The following is a 21561-nucleotide window of genomic DNA, read 5'->3' on the forward strand; positions in this document are numbered from 1 at the left end:
ATATGCTGCGGTGCGGGAGAAATACCTTGGCCATTGCAGGAATTGTACGGTGGATGATGTCCTACATCCCAGAGGCGCTTTCACGGAAAGATACTCCAAACTTCGCAGCCTCGTCTGCTTTCTCCAGGAATCGGGCCTCGCTCAAAGGCTATGAGTACTGCTCGGACTTTTCATCAACTCTGGCAGTGACTGCCCTAGGTCGTAACTTTCGGCCGTCATCATTCCCTTCGTCGGTTATCACATCATCTCATCTCATCCTGGCTACAGTCATGACGCTGCCCACATTCGTGAGGCCAACAACGGCAAGCCGGTTTACGCCGCCGCCGCCGCCACCACCACCACCATATTTCAAGATTTTGTGGTGGTTGTGGCCACCACCACCATTTTGAAGAGTGTACCTCTTGCAAATAAACGTCACACTCTGTGCGCGTGATATACGAAACTGGAAATAGATATGAGAGCGTTTTAGAACAGGATACGTTAGCGCTTAGGGGTCCCAAAGCGCTCGGGTACTCAATTGCGTACCCGGCGAAAGTCGACTTTGTGATTACGTAATAGACCTTAGTGGATCTAGTCTTCTTATTTCTAGTTATTCTGCAGACGCTTGCGAAGAGACAGCAGCCTTCAACTTCTTTCGGCGCTGACTGGGTGGGATGCGCTTTGAAGAAACGCCAGTTCAGCACACGCTGTTCCGTGCTCAGAGGCGAATCTAGGGGAGTCAGGGTGTCCTGCCTCCTCAATTTCCGTCGTTACATAGAGTTTCAATTGATCCCCCACCCCCCACCCCACTCCTCAGAAAAATCCTGGATCCGCCTCTGCCCGTGCTGTGGAGATATCAATGTCGTTATCAAAATATGACTCCTTGCGGAGCCCGACAGGTGTCTTTTGCATGCCACACAAAAATGATCCTGCAAACGGTATAAAACAGAGTTCCAGAAATGTCCTTGAACCACGGCACCACACACGTAGTGCGATGTCCGTCCGTAGCTCTATAGGGCCACATGACACTGCACACCACGTCGTGATCGCTGCAACTGTGTAACCACCACATGCTCTAAAAATGTCCATAGAAAGCTGCCGCATTGAAACGCGTTTGGCGCAATGCCCATAAATGCAGCCTTTTTCTTTTCTCTACTCGATGGTAAGAACTTGCCGTAGCACTTTCGAAATCGTTAAACACCACGTCTCCCTCAAAAGCAGTATCAGCGTTTAGAATTTTACACTGTTGTAATTTCATTTTCATCCATTAGATTTTTTATTAAAAAGCTATGAGAGCAGCATAGATGTTTTTACCCTCGCGAGCTACCTCAAGGACATACGTGCTGAAATAATATTTTAAATCATTAAGTGCTTTCACACATCAAGCGTCATGCAACAGCTGGTCGCACCAGTGCCGACCTACGTTTCGATTTTTTTCCCTTCTACTTTTATTCTATCCTATGTCGTTTTTGCAGGTGGGGTCTACGGCAAGACGGCACGGCAAGACATCCTCTCGAAGAGAGCATGTAACTACATGATATCTAATTGCCTAAAATGTATTAATTAACTTTTAAATTAGAGAATTTCGCGCAAAAGCGAGATAGCGGAATGGGCGACAATCCTCGTCGAAAGCTCTTCTACCTTTTAAAAGTCCTAAACCGAGCGCGTGCCGTGAAATATCCATCGCCGAATTTCGCTATGCAAATGAGTCAAAACTAGAGACGGGACGAATCCAGAATTTCCCGAATCCGAATCCGAATCCAAGGAAGGTTCTGTGAATCCATGAATCTTACGAATCTCGAATCTTCCGAATCATTTCTTAAAAGAGAGTTGAAAAAGCCAGGGGAGAAACACTTCGACTGGAAAGTCTTTTGAAATTGAATTCGATAGCTTCGTTTAATGAAAAACAAATTAAATCATAGTTCACTTTCAGGAGAAAACATACCCATAAACTCATTCTTAAAATACAATTTATTTATCATGTTGTTCATTGACTACAGGAAATACATGAATTCTCGAGTCTGAATTCTTTCCATAAAACTAGGGAACAATCAAAAGCAAACCATGTTACTTTTATACTTGTAATGTCGGAGCTTTATGCTGTGGTGGTGGTGGTGCTGGTGAAAGGGCTCGCCGTTGTCGGCCTCACAGAGGTGGGCAACGTCACGACTAACGCCCTTGGGGAATGTGCGTCCTGGGCCGATTTCTATGGGAACTGTGCCGACATATGTCTGAAAGCCTCGTCTGAGGAAAATCCAGGAAAAACCCCATACAGCACAGCCGGCACCGCGATTCGAAGCCGGGTACCTCCCAGTCTCGACATGACATGGCCAGCACGCTAACCACTGAGTCACGCGAGCTGGTCTTTATGCTGTGGTTTTGGAGCGCCCCGGTGCCCGCCGGCGAATCAGGCTTTGGGCGGACTCCGGAAGCGCCAGTTTTAAAAAGAAGAAAACGTGGTTGGTGGATTCGAAAGATTCGATTCGCCGTTTTGGGCACTGGGATTCGAGGATTCGGTTGGCCCACCCTAGTCAAAACCAAAATCGTGCGCCATGAGGAGCGCATGACCTTCGCCAACGGAGGTTTATCTGGGCCGCAAGGCGGTTGATCTGTCCAGTAGATGAGCGCCTACTCCAGTCTCCATCGCTGCAAAGCACGTGGCCCACTGACGGTGAATGGGCGCCGTCCCTCCTGCGCTCCCGATCGGCGCGGTTTCGGCTCATTTGCACAGCAAAATTCGGCGATGGATATCTCAACGCACGTGCACGTTTTAGTAATTGTCATGGAATGGCTTTCAACAAGGACAGTCTCCCATTCTGCCATCTCGATTTTGGCCGAAATTCTCTAATTAAAGAGTTAATGAATTTTAGGAGTTAGTCAGATCTTATAGTAACACACTCGGTTCGAGAGGATGTCCGCCCGGCCATAGAACTCAACTGCAAAAACGACGTCTACGTACGCTGCTCTCATAGCTTTTTCTTTTTATAAAAAATCTGTAACGGATCAAAATGAACAGGCTGTATATATAGTTCCCGTAATTTAACGTTTTACCGAATAGGCTCTGCGCAACACTTTAAAAACGACGCGGCTTTCTGCACACAATTCATTTTGCAGCTAAACATTTACCGAACCTTCCTCCAACAACACCCAGCAAACTTCGGCTGTCGTCAATTCCGAATTTTTCTCCCAATTAGGTAGCAGCGCAGGTTAAATTACGACATAATGCTCGCCATCTCCCGTTTCGAGGGCGTTGGTCGGAGGGGAGAGCACAGGACCGATGCGGAGATGTGGCTTGACGTCTTGCTATGCGTGATGAATTGCCATCGCTAACGAAACAAGGCCCAAGTTTTTTACGCCTGTCGTGAGCTCGACGATGTTAGTGATGATGGTGCTTGACGAAGTCTGATGAGGGTAGGCTTTCTTCTGCTGCCGACGTAATCGCATTTCAGTGAGACGCCAAAAAGAATAGTGTACTGTGTGGCACAAGAAGTCGCTATTTTCTCCCCCTCCGTAGATTAACGAGCTGCCTAGCATCTCTCCGACAGCGGAATTTGGTATTCATACGAAAACTGCCAGCACTGTTCTTGCACCGGCCTTTCACCGACCCCATGTCTCCCTAGAACGGTCGCAGGTGGTGTTGATTTCAGTCGTTCCTCAGGCGCTCCACAACCGCCTTTAGCCAGGGTGGGTAGCGGTCGTGCTTAGATCGAATTCTTAGGTCGTATTATCTATTGAATTATTATTGATGCGTTTTTGTAAGATTCTCTCAGCCGAATTAGGTCAACTTGTCAAATTTCGTAGATCTTCTCGAAACTGAATAACTCTGATAACAAGGAAGAGTTTGAGAGACAAGGCAACGGAAACGCTCACGTCTGTGTACAGTCAGAGAGTTCAACGATGATTGTCTCCCATTCTGCTATCTCGATTTTGCAGAAATTAACTAATTAAAGAGTTAATTAATGAGTTTTAGGTAATTAGTCACCTTGTAGTTTAGACTTTCTTCGACAGGATGTTCAACTAGTCATATAACTCAACTGCAAATATGGCATCTATGCTGTCATAGCTTTTTTCGTAAAAAATCTGTATAGGTTGAAAAAAAAAAAACAAAAAAACTGTATATTGAACCACCTTGTCCTTGAGTCTCGAGGGACCCACGTGTTGGGAGACAGGGTTCGAACCCGGCAGAGCAAGCCAGCAATTTGATGGCATGCATGCAGAGGCGTCGAAAGGTGCGGGGGCGACCGCCCCCCTTGAGCTCATGCTGTGCCCCCCCCCCTTTCAAGATTGGACAGCGTGTCTTGATATTCTCTCTCACCAGGCTGAGTTTTACAGGATTTGAATGTCCGTTTGAATAACTGATTACTGCACGTATAAGGTTTTAAGAAATATCTTTTCGCATGAGCATATTCATTGGTACCGGCTCTCTGACGCGAAACACATTCAAATCCTAAATGTGTCCGTATATGGTAATCACATAGAGAAAGCCAAATCTAATGAAACGATTGCCGAACGGTAAAGCTGTTTTAGCACATTCACAGCCATTCTGCACTGTGTGTATAGCATGTGTAACTTTACTATGCTTTCTCTTTTATTTCTTTGCGTACAGAATATTCTTAATGTACCAGTCCTTCAAACTTCAGAACCCCCCTTGCGTCGAGAAACTTCCGACGCCCCTGATGGCATGGTACAAATTGCTTTGACACGTCTTCTTCCGCAAGGGACGTTGCTCAGGATGTCCTCTGCGTTAAGATTCCAGTGCACGTTAGAAACCCTCAGGTGGGCAAAATTCATCCACTGGTGGCGTTGCTGCTGCTGTGCCGACCACCATGCTTTGGAAACAAAAGCAAATTAGATGAACTGGAAAAAGAAAATGTACTGAAATGAACTTTAACAGAAGGAACGATTGGGCGAGTTGGTACATGATGCTACAAGAACGCTGATGTGTTTTCTGCTGGTCCCTGCGTTCTTGCGCTAGTTCTTGTGGAACTGAAAGGCAGCTTATCATTATCACCGCGATGAAACACCCCATCTCATCGTCATCATCTATTATTTTTTTAAATTTCGTGTTAGCGCCGCGAAGCAACTGTGGCTATGGGCGGTGTACTGACGTGGTCAGATGGAGAGAGGACAGCAGGAAGGAGTGCGGGACGGGGGGGGGGGGGGGGTTAGTGTGCGTCCTGGGCAGACTTAAGGGGGAACTGTGCCGACATTTGTCTGGAAAGTCTTCGGAAAACCCAGGGAAAACCTCAGACAGCACAGCCGGTGACAGGATGCAAACCCGTGTCACCTCCTAGTCTCGGCGTAGAAAGCGATCATCCTAACCACTATGCCACGGGAGCTGGTCATCTATTGTTGTTGTTGTCATTATCAGTAGGGTACGAGTCGAATATTGGGTATATAGAAGCGTGTACTCTAAATGCTCGAAATGATGCCCGTACTCTTGTAGATGCCGGTCACGTGTTAACTGGTGTTTTGGTGCTTTCTGGCACAAGAGTAACTAAGGCCAAATATAATTCGCTGGTCTTCACGCTGAATAATGACCCGCATAAAAGAATTTCAAATAATTGCATCGCAAAAGCAACACCACATTTTAACAAAAATTGAAACGATTCAGGGATACGACACGCGCAGTCACATTGCAGCTCGCCGCTTGGAAGTTGGCTTCGCGAAATGTAGCCGCAGACATAATAACGATACGTGGTATGCTGATGAGACGCTTCACGAGAATATCTTCATATTGTGTGGGAGCAATAACTTTCAGAAATTCGCGTTATTACATAGAAAGAAGGAAACAAAAAAGGAAACATTCTGGTATAAACTGATAAAGCTACAGAGTTTTGGCAAGCCTTCTGGCTTAAAGATAATACGCTACTTCCTTCGTCTCTGCAGTTTTCGTGTTATCTACAACGTTATTAAGGCGCTAGAAGAAATTATCAACCACCGCTATTCGGGACGCCAAGGATAAAAAAACGTAATAACTAAGAACAGACTTGATTAATCCGCTTAAAGCTGCCCACAACGACGGCGATTCAAAGAAAGTGTTGAAAGCGAGGATAATCTACCAAATCCTTTTCAAAAATTAATTTGCTACTTTCATCCATCACCTGACTACTGGCAAACTGGACTGCCGATCTTTGAAAGACGTTTTGTTACGCCAAGAGACATGCTGTTTTTTTTTCGACACCTTTATTGTGTTCAGGTTTTCCCAGTTGGTGACCAAAAGAGTATTTTTTTGTGTGTGTTGGAAAGTAATTTGCATGATGATGATATACCCGGTGTAATTTGCTGATCCCCTGCAACACAGACTGCGTTGTGTGATAAAACAAACGAGCTTCTTCCAATAGTCTGATAATAACGGAGTCTAATTTCTAAGTGTAATTTAACAATGTCAATTTCGTCGCATTCTAGACTTTTCCTCTTGTTTTGCAACACGCTGTGGATTATAATTATTAATCTCTTACTCAAGCCTGATTCGGTCAGTAATGATTAAGTCACTGAAATCTATCCTCCGCAATCAGCAGAAAAACCATTCATTTGATCTCATCATTTCACGCACCCCAAAACCTCATCATTTCACGTATATTCTCAAACTGAATCTGGGCTCGCATGGAAAATAAGAGCTGTAGTTGCCACTATCTTTTCCATTGATAAACGATTTCCATTGAAACGATTAAAATCCATTAACATTCATTATAAGCTTTTCGAACCCGTATTAATCATACGAAAATATGTCCTCAAGAAATACCGCCCCGCCATGTGAGTTACGTGAGCCCTACTTTTATCTACTTTGGCACTGCAAGTCAAGTCGACAGAGCTTTCACATGTCCTACAAAAGATTCCCATTCGCCGGTATGCTGTATGGTGGTAGTACCAGACATGAGCTCATGAATGTGGGGCCAGATGTGCATGGCAGAAACATCAAACATTCCTGGAAGGCCGAGTTGTGCATGAGATAAACTGATGTTCTGAGGCTGGAACAACACAGAAGGGACAGATACAAACAAAGCCTCAATTGCCTAAGAAATCAACGATGAAAGATGAAAGTCACTGAAAAGGTTAGCCAGCTGTAGGGATCGAACCCACATCTACTGGATTGCCGGTCCAGGGCTCTACCAATTGAGCTAAGCTAACACGCCTCTAGATCCAGTAGATGTGGGTTCGATCCCTACAGCTGGCTAACCTTTTCAGTGACTTTCATCTTTCAGAGTTGTGCATGTCTTGATCGCACGACATTCGACTCAGATCGCGGTCAACATATTCCCACTCTTGTGCGTGTTTCGAAATAAATAAATCAAATGGCGGTGCGACCGTCCCGTTTGTGTCCAGATTAATTTCTACGGCTTCTTGGAAACGCGTCGCCTTTCCTTCCTGACACGGACGCAGCTGCACCCGGTTCCTTCCATTCTTTTCCGCTTTCCCCGACTGTTTAGCGCTTCTCTTGTTTCAAGCAGTCAAGCGTTTCCAGACAGCGAAAACGGACAGCTGACAGTTCACACACGTGCAGCAAAAAGGAAGACATTGACAGTTCAGGTGCGGGTGACAGTTTCCAAAAAGAAAACAGCTTAGGAGCTTGTCGAGTTGGTGTCGTTCATAGAATAGCCTCGTGATTAGAGTGCTCCCCTTTGCCTGGGCAACGTTTCAACTTGTCAGCATTCTGCTATGACCATTGTTGGACGTAGAACACATATTGACTAATTGGCGCTAATGAGCCGGGCGAATTTTATCGCCTCGGCAAAAAGAACATACGGAAAACAGCACATTCACTTCGAAATCGTTACATCATGGGTCACATCGTTGTACTGCTTGGTCCATATCGTATCCCATACTTCAAGTTATCAAATTTTCGCATTGGGAGTGGACGAGAAAGAAAGCTTGACATTGCCATCGTCCCACACAATCTAACAACGCAGTAGCCCGCAGTACACGAAATGTTCACCGCGCACAAGACTCATCCATATAATGTAACTCGTACTGTCCTAAAATAGTCGTCGTCATGGTATCTAGCCGCTACGAGTCCATCCCTGCTATACCGACGGCCATCTTGACGACGCGTAAGATCGAGTGATGAAAGAGCAAGGAACCAAATGTGAAAGAAGGAAGTTCAAAGTCGAAAACATGTTGGGGCAAGGAAAAACGAATAAGTTGAATCGTACTCATAGTGAGGCAAGCAAGAAACAGCGTGTTACAGAAGAAAAAGACATACACTAATAATGTTAACAATCACACAACGCGACAAAATACCACGAACCTCTCTGCTTGCGCGCCTGGATTCAACGCCCTGAAGCGTTCCTTGAACGATCGAAGTCCGCTACTTCATTCCACTCCACGAGGCCGCCGACTGGTGGAGCGTAATTTGTTCCGTATGGTGATTTTGAAATTTCGCGGACAGTCTTTGGAACCTGGAAAAACAAAGAAAAAGAATGAGAGGAAAAACAGTCGCCTATAAGAGGTATCTGACAGACCTGACTCGACTGAACCTGAGGTGTCTCAAAGGGGGATGCTACGATATCCCACCGTTAAGAATCCACCGTTTAAAATCCCAGATTTCTAAATTAAAGCTGTAATATGAAGAATGGCGGAATGATAGTGTTGAATAATACATATTAGTGACACAACCTCTTAGTATTGCGTGATTTTGACGCGTAGAAGTCATCGACGTGAATAAAAGCCAGGTTTTTCGCGACCGTTAGGCTTAGCATGGCGGGCCACATCAGAGCAGCAGAAATGGTTAAACTTGGTTAGGTTAGTTTTTAGAGTTTAGGTTAGGTGTACTTTTTGATAGTTCCCCACGCGGTTGGAAGGGAGCCGCACAGCTGGGCATGCGTGCAACGCTGACTGCGCCGTTTGGGATTTTGAACATCTGGGATCTTAAAAGGCGGATTTCAAAGGCATTATGGGGTGCCCCCTCTCAAAGCGCTTAATTTTTCTTTTTGATTCCGTGTTAGCACCGCGAAGCAACTGTGGCTATCAGCTGCGCACAGACGTGGACAGATGGAGAGAGGACAGCAGGAAGGAGTGGTGGACGGGGGTTAGTATGCGTCCTGGGCCCACTTCAAGGGGAACTGTGCCGCCATTCGTCTGGAGAGTCTGCCGGAAAACCCAGGGAAAACTTCATACAGCGCAGCCCGCGGTAGGATTCAAACCCACTACCTCCCAGTCTTCAGTACGACCTTGGCTACCACAAACGAGCGGATGCCTTTCCCCGTTCGGCCATGTTTTACGATATCATGATGTAGAACTTGACTTGTGGGTGTCACCACAAGTCCATCACCTCTCAGTTCTTTATACTTTTTGTACTAAATTTTGAACACTTCTAGAAACTGGACGGTGGCGACCTTCTACGTTCGCTGAGGAAAACAGTGGGAGCGCGTCTCGCATTGGCGGACAGGTATCACGTGATATTCAAGCACTACGTAACTCATTAGACCTCTTGCGAAGTTCGGTTTAAACTGTTGTAACCTGGAAGAAAATTTGCGCGATGTGCGCCATCTGTTCACCTTTCTCTCTCTCCGCGACTCCGTGTCGTCTGCTCCTCTGCCATTACCCACGATCCCAGCGTGAGTAGAGCGACCAGAAGATGAAAGCCGTGAAAGTCGCTTGGTATCGCTGCTGTGTGCAAAATCTCGCATCCAGGCGATTTCTACGGATGTCTGCTTTACATTGTAGTGTTCCGGGATGCAGCAACCGTGCACCTTCGACGACGAAGCGCACATTGGCTGGCTAGCCTTGTCGCTTGCGTTCTCAATAGATGGCGCGCGAGTCGCATCAGGGTTGCCGCGTCTCGGAGTCCGAAAATTTCGCTTGGCGTAGCAATCTGTGAAATTAGATTGCTAAAAAAATACTCAGTGTACAGCAGAGCAATTTGGTATCTGAAGCGGCCGCTTTCAGAAAAACACACAATTTCTATAGGTTTGCCATTCATTTTAAAGTCCCTTTAACTACAACTACACTCTTAAAAATGAACTTCAACACACAGCACGCTCCTAGCCAGCCATCATCCCAAGTGACATCGTTCTCTCCCCTGATTTGTCGAAAACGGGAGGCGTACGCCTTGTTGTGACACTTATGCAGAAATGTTAATTGTCACAAAAAAGGCGTCCGCCCTCCACTTTTCAGAAATAAAGAGTGGTACAGGTATCACTCCGTACAATGGCTGGCCTTCAGCGTGCTATGTGGTGAAGTTTTGTTTTAAGAGTGTACCCTAGATCAATCAGGTGAAAAAGAAGAATAACCTAACTTGCGCACCACCGAACTGCCACAACATACCGCTTCCGGTCAAGAGATCCATCGAGTCGAGAGATCCATCGAGTCGAGAGATCCATCGAGTCGAGAGATCCATCGAGTCGAGAGATCCATCGAGTCGAGAGATCCATCGAGTCGAGAGATCCATCGAGTCGAGAGATCCATCGAGTCGAGAGATCCATCGAGTCGAGAGATCCATCGAGTCGAGAGATCCATCGAGTCGAGAGATCCATCGAGTCGAGAGATCCATCGAGTCGAGAGATCCATCTGGTCAAGAGATCCATCGGGTCAAGAGATCCAACCAGTCAAAACGTCATACTGGCCAGGGTTCCCGACAAAAAAGAAAGACTATCCCTTACCATGTTCATTGCAGAACGATTTCGCTGTTAGTAGTATTAAGTTAGGAAGTAATATGCCCGGTAACAGTGAATACTTTTCGGTGTTTTCGCTCTTCTTACCACACACGCACAAAAAAAAAGTAAGCGAGAAAATCCTGAAGTTGTGCTGTAGGTTACGGCGGCGAGTCCCCCTTTTTCCTTTGCACGTTTATGTCGATTGCCCCTAGCGCCGTAACACGCTATGCCAGAACGGATGCTTGTTACCAAGAATCTTGAGCTCAACTTACAGAGAATCGTAGGCCGCAGGGCTTACAACTTATCCTTGTAGCGTTCTTTTCATTGGCCCCACCCTTATCACGTTATTCTATTCTTTTACTCACCGCGCGGGAAAATACTGCTTGATTGTGCTTTCCAATCAACATTGACCTGTCACGTTCACTAACCTCAACCCCAAAATGTAGGGTATACTGCTGGACTCAGAGTTGTCTTTGTACTTTTGTGGACGGCGGGAAAAATTAAGGGAAAACTTGATACAGAAAACACACACACACAAAAAACAGGTGTTCGAGCATATGAAGCTATATTTCGTACCCTGAGAGAGTCCATGATCAGACGGTTCCGCCATGTAGAACGTGTGTCCACAACAGCGACTTGGCTCTTCGACTACGAGCCTCCTGTGATACGAGAAGTGTTTGAATAATCAACCTGTTTGAAACAGCGGCCAGTCCACCCAATGTGAGTGTACGTAGCCCACGCTAACTGTAGAAATAACCTCTAACACAAAGCGCTGAAAAAAAAAAAAAGAAGACAGCACTCCTATAAATCCTGTGTTACAAACAGGTCGATCTTACAATGCAACCACCTGTTTTTAACAGAAATGACATAAGAAAACTGTCGGCATTTTTTGGACTGCGCTATGTGTTACAAAGTAAGTAACTAAGTCAATAAAAATGAGATGTTGATTTGCCACCTGCATTTGTATTCTATTTATACCGCACGTAAAACGAGTTCCTCGTATTTCGATACGAGTAATTTCAAAAGATCCAAAGATCCAAGGTCAAAAGGTCCAAGCCTGGCGAACCCTCAGACGAGTCAAGAGATCCAACCGGGTCAAGAGATCCAACCGGGTCAAGAGATCCAACCGGGTCAAGAGATCCTCCGAGTCAAGAGATCCATCGGTGGATCTCTTGACTCGATGGATCCCTTGACTCGTTGGATCTCTTGACGTGGAATCACAACATACAGTCGGTTTCATTTGCGTACGGTTTTCGAAGGTGGCTCAATAAGCAGCCTTACATAATTTATTGACGAACAATGAAAATTAATGTTCTAGGGAACAACGTATCCTGCTTTTCAATGCAGGCGCGCCATCGTTTGGCAAGCGCCTGTATTCTAGGAGAGAAGGTTTATTTATTTTTTTGATTCCGCGTTAGCGCCGCGAAGCAACTGTGGCTATGAACGGCGTACAGATGGAGAGAGGACAGCAGGAAGGAGAGGGGGACAGGGGGTTAGTATGCGTCCTGGGCAGACTTCAGGGGGAACTGTGCCGACATTCGTCTGGAACGTCTTAGGAAAACCCAGGGAGAATCTCAGACAGGACAGCTGGTGGTAGGATTCGAATCCACCACCTCCCAGTCGACCACCAACGAGCCGGACGCCTTAACTCGTTCGGCCATGTCGCTGGTAGAGAGTAGGTTTTGGGTCGGGTGGTCGCCATTCCTGCACCGCTTGCTTGACATCTGCGTCGTAACCAAACTTCCGGCCGCCAAGATCTTCCTTGAGACTGCTGATATAACCAGATATTAATATAGATATTCCAAGACGTGAGGTCAGGCGAATATGGCGGATGTGGACGACACTCAAATAGACGCACTCAACAGACGGTTGAGGTAGTCGTACGTGACGTATGCGTCGTCCTATGGGAGCCGTCCACTCTTTCCGAGCAGTCTACGACGGTTTGTTCTCATGGCGGGCTTCAAATATACCGCCAGGAGATCACGGTATGTTTCGTTGTTCACTGTTTGCTCCCTAGGCATCCGATGTTCGCACAACTGTGCCCTGATGATCCCTGAAAAAGGGACTTCGATAGCTTCGGCCGCAACAGCAGTGCGCAGGCATGCCAGGATGTGGTGAACCCAACACATTTGTGCTGCCTCCTACGAACTTACGCGTGGCGCACTTGCTGCAGTGAGACGCGCAGTTTCACTCTAGTTGGAAGGAAAAGACTGTTCAGGTTATAGTCCCCGTAACCCCAGAGGGCCTAGTGGTTATGCGGTGTACACGTGCATAATATTATACAGCACTGTAGTTCATTGATTTTTCGCCTGATTAAAAAAGATGCGCGCGCCACCAAGCGCGTGGCGCAAGGCAGCATGGGAACTTTGAGGGACACTGCTCCGTCGTCTGCTTCGGATATGGTTTATATCGGCTGACGCTGATGCTGCGCACACCGGGAATATTGTTGTTCTTCTACCTCCGCCTCTGGCCGTATCGTAATGCTTGAAGGCGCTCTAAGTTCCCATGAGCCCTTGCGTACTACAGGTGGCGCTTGCTTTTCTAAAATGGTCTATTGTCCTTGCATTGCACACGATCTTTTTAACAAGTATATTAGGGACCAATCTAATGATTGCGACCTACTGAACGCCATATTTGCTTACGATCCGCGTACATGATATATTTCGGATTAGTATAGACTATTTACAACGTCGTTAGCGTACAAGGATCGTTCAGGGTTGACCGAGATTTTTGCTCGAGAAAAATCAGTTTGTAAATGCAATTGAAAAAACTTTCGGAGGACGAAGTGCAATCCTTCTCGGGTACAGCAGCGGCACCTATCATGGCGCCGAGAATGTCGCTGTAGTGCCTGTAGCTGTGGAACAGCGATGCATAACTAGCAACTAACGTCAAACTAGCTCAGATTTTGCAAAGATTACAGGCACAGTATGGGGAACGAACGATGTCAAGGGGAAGGGTGTACGAATGGCCAGACAGACAGTTTGGCGAAGGACGGGATATGGTGACGAATGAACCACATGGATTGGTTCGTTCGACTGTACGTCGCAGAACATCAGTGAACAACGCCTGAACATCGCAGGCATCGAGCAAGCCATCCTCGAGAACGGGCGAATGTTCGGGACATTGCTGCCCAGCGTGATATTAGCGCCTGTAGCGTAGAGACAATCATTCACGAGCACTTTTCACTGTTCCGCAAAGTCTGTGCAAGATGGGTTCCCCGGCACCTCACTTGTGACCAGACGTGAGCTCGTATGGCAGTCTCTGAGCAGCTGCGCTGAACTGGTTTCAATCCGAGGGGACGAATGCTTGCAATCAATCATCACATGTGATGAAACCTGGATGCATCACTTGACCATAGAGCCAAAAACAAGCAGCATGGAATGGCGGCAAAAGGCTTCCCGCCGCCAAAGAAAAGCAAGCTGCAGCCGTCTCCTGGGAACTTCATGGGAGCTGTCCCCTGGGACATGCGGGGTGTCATCCATGTGGACTTCTTGGAGCAAGAGGTCACGATTAATACCCAGTACTACTCCACATTGATAAAGAGTGCCGTGCGAAACGCAATTCGCAAGAAAAGGCTGTGATGTTGTTCGGAAGGGTCATTCTTCATGACAATGCCTGGCCTCACACGGCGAATTTGACGGTAGCAACCCTGACCGAAATACGCTGGGAGGTTTCGCCCCATGCCCCTTATAGCCCAGATTTAGCCCCAAGCGATTACCATTTGCTTGGGCCCCTTAAAGGGACTATCGCTCCCGGAAACGTATGTATGAGACCGATACGGTAATGTTCGTCACCGCTTCACAGTCAACTTGGCCAAGTTTCCCTTCCGAAAACAGCTTGCATATTAAATACACGAGCTTTAAAGATTCGCACTCATTGTGAAGCTGACACCATGATGACGTAAGCCAGACACAGGAATGGGAGCGCAGAACAGGAGATTGTCTCCGCGAGGTCGTCTGCCTAGCGTTCGCATCGCAAGCGTTTTCGGGAACCGGCGTGGTGCATGCAGTCGATCGGTCGGTCGGTGCTTGGTCCAGTGGCAAGGAACCGACCGGAGACTCGCCGACGGCGATCGCCCCCCAAAACGTCAGTTCATACATGGAATTTCCCTCTCCCCCCTCCCCCACTACGCGCTCCGACAAAGAAACCGCCCCCCCCCCCCCCCAAACTGAGGGTCTGGATCCGCCCCTGCCACAGCATCGTCACATGGAACGGTATTCAAAATGGCGGACCTTTGGCCTGACTACCGATGAACCAGAAATATCAACAAAACGCGAGGTTTCCGAGGAACGAAACTTTGTGAGGAACCATTACGGCATCCAAGGAATACTTGGCTGCTTCCAAGTAAATGGAATCCATCGCGGCAGCGGAGGCCATGTTTCAGCATCGTTGAGGAGTCCCCGAGAGAGAACGATCGGAAGCGAAACGATCGTGACCTCGAAGCGGAAAGGATAGTCCCCACGAGATAAAGCGCATGCGCGTCGCTCCCATCTCTCCCAACTGATCGCACCGGATGTGCCCAACCGGTTCCCGAAAACTCTCTACTAAGTGAAAAGTCCTCGGTAAATACGCCGACTTTCGCTTACCAATGTGAGTTCTGACATGACCATGTTGCGTGGAACACGGTGTTACGCTCCTCGCTGTAGGAACAGCTCCGACGCTAACCAGAAACAACATTCCGCAAGCCGATCACAGAAAAGACGCAGTCCCCTAGCATTCCGGCTCGCCCGCCTGTCGGTCGGTCGAGAAGGCTACCAAGGTCCCTCCAGCCGCTCCCTGATTGGTATCGTCCGCGGGAAAGGGCGTTCACTGATTGGCCTTGTGCGGGTGACGTTTCCAGAGTGGGAATCCCGGAAAATTCTCAATATGTGCCGTCTGCTCTTGTCTTGCCACGCGGTACATCAAACTGCACAGGAACAAGGCAACCAATTCGCGTCGGATTTTCGGCGTTATTATCAATGAAGAACGCGGAGTAAAACGACACTATGGTTTCGGAATCGACCGGGACGGATGCGATAGTCCCTTTAAAAAGCAACTTGGAGGAAAGACGTTCCACACAGATGAAGCCCTCCAGAAAGATATCCTGCAGTGGCTACGACAGCAACCCACTTCTTTCTGCGCCAAAGCCATCAAGAGTTGCCACATCGATGTCTAGATGCGCACGTTGAATGCTTTGAAAAACTGACGTAGTTTGGTGCTTCCCGAATTTTCCATTGTATCTAAAGAAATAAAGTCTGTCAACCTTGAACGACCCTTGTAGATAAATTATGAAACTGTTGTTCAAGAGTCTGCCTTAGTGGAACGCTAGCCACTATTTACTTGGCTAAGGATTTTTACTTGCTAATGCTACCATAAAGGTCGCAAAAATAACAGCCCCAACAACACACTGTCATCCAAGGGATATCCTAAGAGCATCATGCATGGACGGGGGTGACATCCGCAGGACGGTGAATCTGATCCTCAAATCATCCTCAACATGTCATTTTGGCACTATATAGCGTCCCTATGTCATCCTCAGATCCTACGTAAGGACCACTTGAGAATACTGCTAGAGCATTTCTAGGATGCAATGTTTTTTATATTCATATTCCTTTTTCAGTATGCGCACTTATAAAACACCCCCCAAGTCGTCAGAGAACCCATATCAATGATTTTTTTATTTATTGCACAGAGAACAGTTGCATACTGACTGTGACTCCATGCACCTTGGTTAACTGCCAGAATGAAGCCTGACTGTTCCTTTCTAGAACATAATGGACAATAAGCGCAGACGCACTCCGAACGGTATTAGGGACACATGTATTGGCATCGAGGGGCAAGACCAGTCACAAGGACTGGCTCCCATATAACTATCTCAACAAGCTAGGACTAAAACTAGAACTAGTGCAATGCCAACTCCTGCTTGTGAAATCACGTCACGTTAAGGATTGCTGTTCGTGCTTGTCGTCGCCATGCAACAGACCAAGACTGCGGAGAGTTGCGTACGGGATAACGGCACGAAAGAAAGTAACGCTTAGTAATGAACAACGTACCTTCCATGCGTTTCGTCGAATAGCACAGACGAAGTTAGCCAGCGCCTTCCGAACTCCATAGCACCGAGGACTGCTCTCTCCCTCTGCAAGACTCTGCGAACACCTGCTCGAACGGGGCTTAGAACGTGTGACGTCCCCCGAGCGCGACCGCCGTGTACTGCTATGCAGCGCGCAATCCACACTTGGTAATTTATCTCTACGGCTAAGAGAATGAACTGTCGTCTATCCCGGATTGGAACGGGGGGTTGAAGGAGCGTTTGAATGGTGCCCCAGCGAATCCGTGGAACCCCATACAGCTCCTCAACTCTGTGCCACAAAACGTCGGGAACGAGACACTCATGAAAAGCGTGCTGCGCAGTTTCATGGCTAGAACAGAAAGGACATCGAGGCGAGGTGAGACCATAACGATGCAAACGATCCCTGAGCGGCAGGACATCGTGCGCAAGTCTCCACTGCAAACTTGCACGACGAGAGTCCAACCATCCTGCAGTAGCGTAGCGCCACGCGATCTGACGCGGAACAGATAGCTCCGGTACACCCGTGAGTGCCGGAAGTAAGCCCAGCAAGGACACATAGAACCGCCTCACTGACCATGTAGAAAGATCAGCGTCCACGTGGCTCTCGCGGAGGCGACGGACTGATGACACGTACTCTTTTAAGTGGGGAGCAGTAAACTCTGAGCGCGGCCTATTCTGCTGAAAGGAACAAAAGAAACGAATCTCCGGGCCAAGAAGGTAGTGCAAAAGGTCGTGTGCGGGATGGTTAGGCTCACTCAGGGCATCAAAAATTGCCTTTATACCTAAAGCAAGGCACTTCACTTTTACATGTTGTTGTATTGTTGACTGATTAGATGAGTCACAAAATTAGTGAGCCCATCTTCCTTATCTTTTAGCCTACCACTCCCTATATCCTTAATTTACTGATTTGCTTTACATGTGGCACCTTCCTGGAAAAGCATACTGTATATTGCTTTCACGCGGCCCTCCGTACATTCTCGTGTAGAGCCATGCTCGTCTGCGACACAAAACAAAGGGTGAGCTGTCCATGTTTGTTTCGATTACGCGAGGAAAACTACTAAAAGCGAAGAATTAATTGAAGTATTAGCTTTACATCACTGCAAGGTCTATGTTTCTTACTCATTCTGGTTTGAGAAATTCAGGTGGGGCCTTTGCAAGTCAAAAGCAGTAGGACAGAATCGCACGTTTCTGTCCTTTCCACGAGGTGGTGGTGGTGGTGATGGTGATTCGGCTTGCCGTTGTCGGCCTCACGAGAAATGCTCCATGTATCATAGACAATCATCCTTTTCGGAGGCAGATAATTTTATGCTGGACCACCCTTTATTTCAGAAGAATGTCAATCGGGTCCAAGCATCGGCCGGAAAAAAAAAGTGTTTAGGGAGTCTGAGCTGGTAAACTAAACAAAGTAATATTTCTCGTCCCACTATCTACCCACAGGGACAGGCCGTACCTGAATGACTCTTCACGGACTGTCCGCGAGTGTCATCCTCAGGATGTTCTGGGGATACACCTTGAAGGACGAGGACACGATGATACTGTGGGGACATCCTGAGGACCGTGTGTGTTCTTGGGGTGATTAACAACATGACGCGTACACTAAGTTACCCTGGAAGGCTGTAATGAATATCCATTTCTAATGGCTCCTGGACAGTTGGTTATCCTAGTCAGCCAGTCCAAGTCAGTTGACCGTGCTATTTGCGCAACTAACCCGTTGTCAACCTTTGCCTCACGCGATAACCACGTCATTGCTACAGTCGACCGCACACCGCATGAAGCTAGCCTTAATCAACCAGTACCGACCTCCGCGCCATGTCTATGTCGACCTCGCGTCGTATGAATCTGTAACCTCTGCTCAATGTCTGCCTTACGCGATCTCCACGCCAGTGCCTCAATTAAACCTCACAGTGCCCCGAACAAACCCACTCACAAACTCCAGTTACTCCACCTCTCCATGATGTAACCTGCCAAGTCGTGGTGATGGCCAGGAAGCGCCATCATGGAGTGGAGAACGGAAGCTCATCGCTACAAGGGCAACGGTTCTCGTAGAGATGGTGCTGCGCTATATACTGGTATATCGCGTGCCTGCCTGTGCCTGCCTGCCTGACTACCACTGGATTCTTAGCTGATACTTGCAGGCACCCTAGTGGGCGGAGTCAGTTAAAAAAAAAATTGTTATGAAAAAGAGACTGTGCGAAAAGCGGAAAGAACACCTGAAATGTTTTGCAAGTCTTCAGAATTTACAGCATTGAATGTCTGAATGAGTTGAACATAATTCTTTTCACGTACCTGGCTAACGGTGATCAATGGAGTACCTATGAGAGGTGCATTTGGTCCGGGTTCTATGGCTTGCAAAACCAACACATAGCAGCAGCGACACGGCAGCATTCTGGGGTGCGGGGACCCTGGGCAAGCTCGGCAGGTCTTCGGCTGTGCCACCAACGGGCCTAGAGCTCTAAACTGAGCATATTGTTACCCTATGCCCGCTTGCACGAGATGGCTTTGTTAGTGCTGCTCAATGTATTGATACGAATAGAAAGTGTCACCTGGGAGGTAACACGTGCACAAACTAGCCTGTGTAGCCGGGACGTGTCGCTGGCCAATCATACAGTGATATCACGTATCCTCATTTTTTTTTTTTTTTTTGCAGCAGAAAGACAATGACAGAAGCAGACAGGAAGGCTGCGTACTCACAACTAAAGGAAAATTTGGTCAGGCGCACATTCTGTTGGACTCTGCGTGTTGGAACTACGTAGTACTACACAACTACTAGGTGGCAATTCCATTCATTCAAGTTTTCATTATTATTTTATTTGTTATTATACGTTTTCCGGGAAACGTGAGATAACAGAATTGGAACCAGACATGATTTCAAAGCCAACCCACTAAAAAAAGAGAAAAGAAACAATCACAATGGCACACGTACTTCGAGATATTCATCGCCAAATTTTGCAATGCAACTATCATGCAGTAGTTGCACACTCCCTTCAACAGAATGTCCGTCTGGAAATACGGCATTTGTGCTGCTCTCATAGATTCCCTATAAAAAATCTGTAACACTCGAAAAAGACACCTCTATATAGTAAAACACGCAATTTAAATTGAATTAACCAGCTCCGGTGGCATAGTGGTTAGGATGACCGCTTTCCACGCCGAGATTGGGAGGTGACGTGGGTGAGAATCCCCGCACCGGTTTTCCTGTCTCGGGTTTCCGACAAACTTTCCAGACGAATGTCGGCACAGTTCCCCCTGAAGTCGGCCCAGGACGCATACTAACCTCCCGGTCCCCCACTCCTTCCTGCTGTCCTCTCCACGTCTGTCGCCTCTCATAGCTACAGTCGCTTCGCGGCGCTAACACGAAATTTAAAAAATAAATAAATTGAATTGACGAAATTGAAAATTCTGGAATATAAACCTAACACTGTGCTTGGGAGAAGCAGACTACTTTCTACCGGTGTGCACCAACATTTGAGTGGATAATAATGAGAGGAACGAGAAAAAAGAATAGAACAATTAAAAAGATGAAGAAAAGTAAGATAATATCACTGCTTTCATGTTTCAGGAGAGGCGAAGCGTAAACGGTTTATAACAAAGTGACAGGCTACTGGTTGAATATCTTGTAATAATACGTCGTTTCACTGTTGAATGCTTAATATTGCATTGCATGATAATGTTATTTAACTTCGTCATCGAGATGCTATTGGGAATGTTACTGGTGGTTAGAAAGGTCACTGTCTCTCTTGTTGTCCACTTTAGCATTCGTGCCTCGTGTGTTTCGTATAACATAATTTGCCCCTTTTCTTCCGGTTTTCACGACCCTCCGAATTCATGAGAGGTGTGCAGGCCTGGTTCGTACTCATTCAAAAATAGCCGGTTTATTTTCTCCAGATTGCGAACCCTACCCAACGGCACTGTAACTACGCCGGAAATGTCTCGTCCTTATCTCAGTTTACAGAGTTTGGTGCCCTACCGTTTAACGCATTTAACGATGATACATTAAAGCCATGTGTTGCGCTAAGTTTTTGCCCCTTGCGAAAGGCAATTACTAGCTAGTGTCATACCGGGACCAAACTGCCTTCAATACTTTGAACTGCCTCCTACTTGCAGGAGTGCGTCAGTGCGGATCTGCTAGTGGTATTTTTCGAAGGACGTTTCTAGCCCTACTATACACATTCATCACTCTTTCCACTTCCTGCTGATGTATTCCAGGATCGGTTCTTATTAGTATCGTGTAGCGACTTCCAAAATACTGCTGGTGCATAAATACATGTATGGTATGTACAGGGTGTTTACTTTTATCCGTTACGGATTTTTTATACGTAAACGTAAAAAAAACTATGGAAGCTATACAGATGACTTTTTGCGGGTGGGTTGTGCGGCCAGGCGGACGTCCAGACGGAAAGTGTATTTCAGTACTGGACGACTCATTAGATAAAATTCATTGATTAACTTATTAATTAGATGTTTTTTGTTGTTGTTTTTTTTTTTTGGCAAAAACGAGATAGCAGAATTAGAGCCAGTCATTATTTAAATCCATCGACCACGTTAAATATCCTGAGATGAGCATGTACTTTGAAATACAAATTGCCAAATTTTGCTATGCAAATGAATCGAAACCAGAAAAATACTGACAAGATGCAAATATGAATACTGACAAGATATGCAGGCAAGCTGGTGGAAGAACTCCATTATGTAAAAGCCCGAATTTGGGCACACAGTTGGACGACACGATCCTTAGCGCAAAAAGAGCAACGAGCATTTCATGTCGGAGGGCCACGTGCTTTGGAGCGATTGAGATGATTGGAGTATAGATGCTGATCTGTCGGCCAGATCAACCCCTTTCCGGCCCACGTAAGCCGACGGTGGCGAAGCTCATGCGCTCCTGAGAAGCGAGGTTTTCGTTGCGGCTCATTTGCGTAGCAAAACTCGGCAACGAATATT

The 21561-nt window shown here is 46.9% G+C and overlaps 1 protein-coding gene across 3 annotated transcripts in view; it reads right to left on the reverse strand.

Moving 5' to 3' along the window:
* The window catches only part of LOC135397577 (forkhead box C1-A-like), a 70735-nt gene that overhangs the window by 37221 nt on the left and 11953 nt on the right, over nt 1-21561 (reverse strand). Inside the window, exons 2-4 of one of the 3 annotated variants that reach the window (XR_010423667.1) lie at nt 11151-11233; nt 8228-8378; nt 4556-4808 (exon numbers count right to left, since the gene is read on the reverse strand). The gene's annotated coding sequence lies outside the window, so the exon portion shown is untranslated. Of the gene's footprint in view, nt 1-4555; nt 4809-8227; nt 8379-11150; nt 11646-21561 lie in introns of those variants that run through there. The other 2 variants (XR_010423664.1, XR_010423670.1) reach the window with 2 other exon arrangements.

Source organism: Ornithodoros turicata, chromosome 1, assembly GCF_037126465.1.
Source record: "Ornithodoros turicata isolate Travis chromosome 1, ASM3712646v1, whole genome shotgun sequence".
NCBI classification, from domain to species: Eukaryota; Metazoa; Arthropoda; class Arachnida; order Ixodida; family Argasidae; genus Ornithodoros; species Ornithodoros turicata.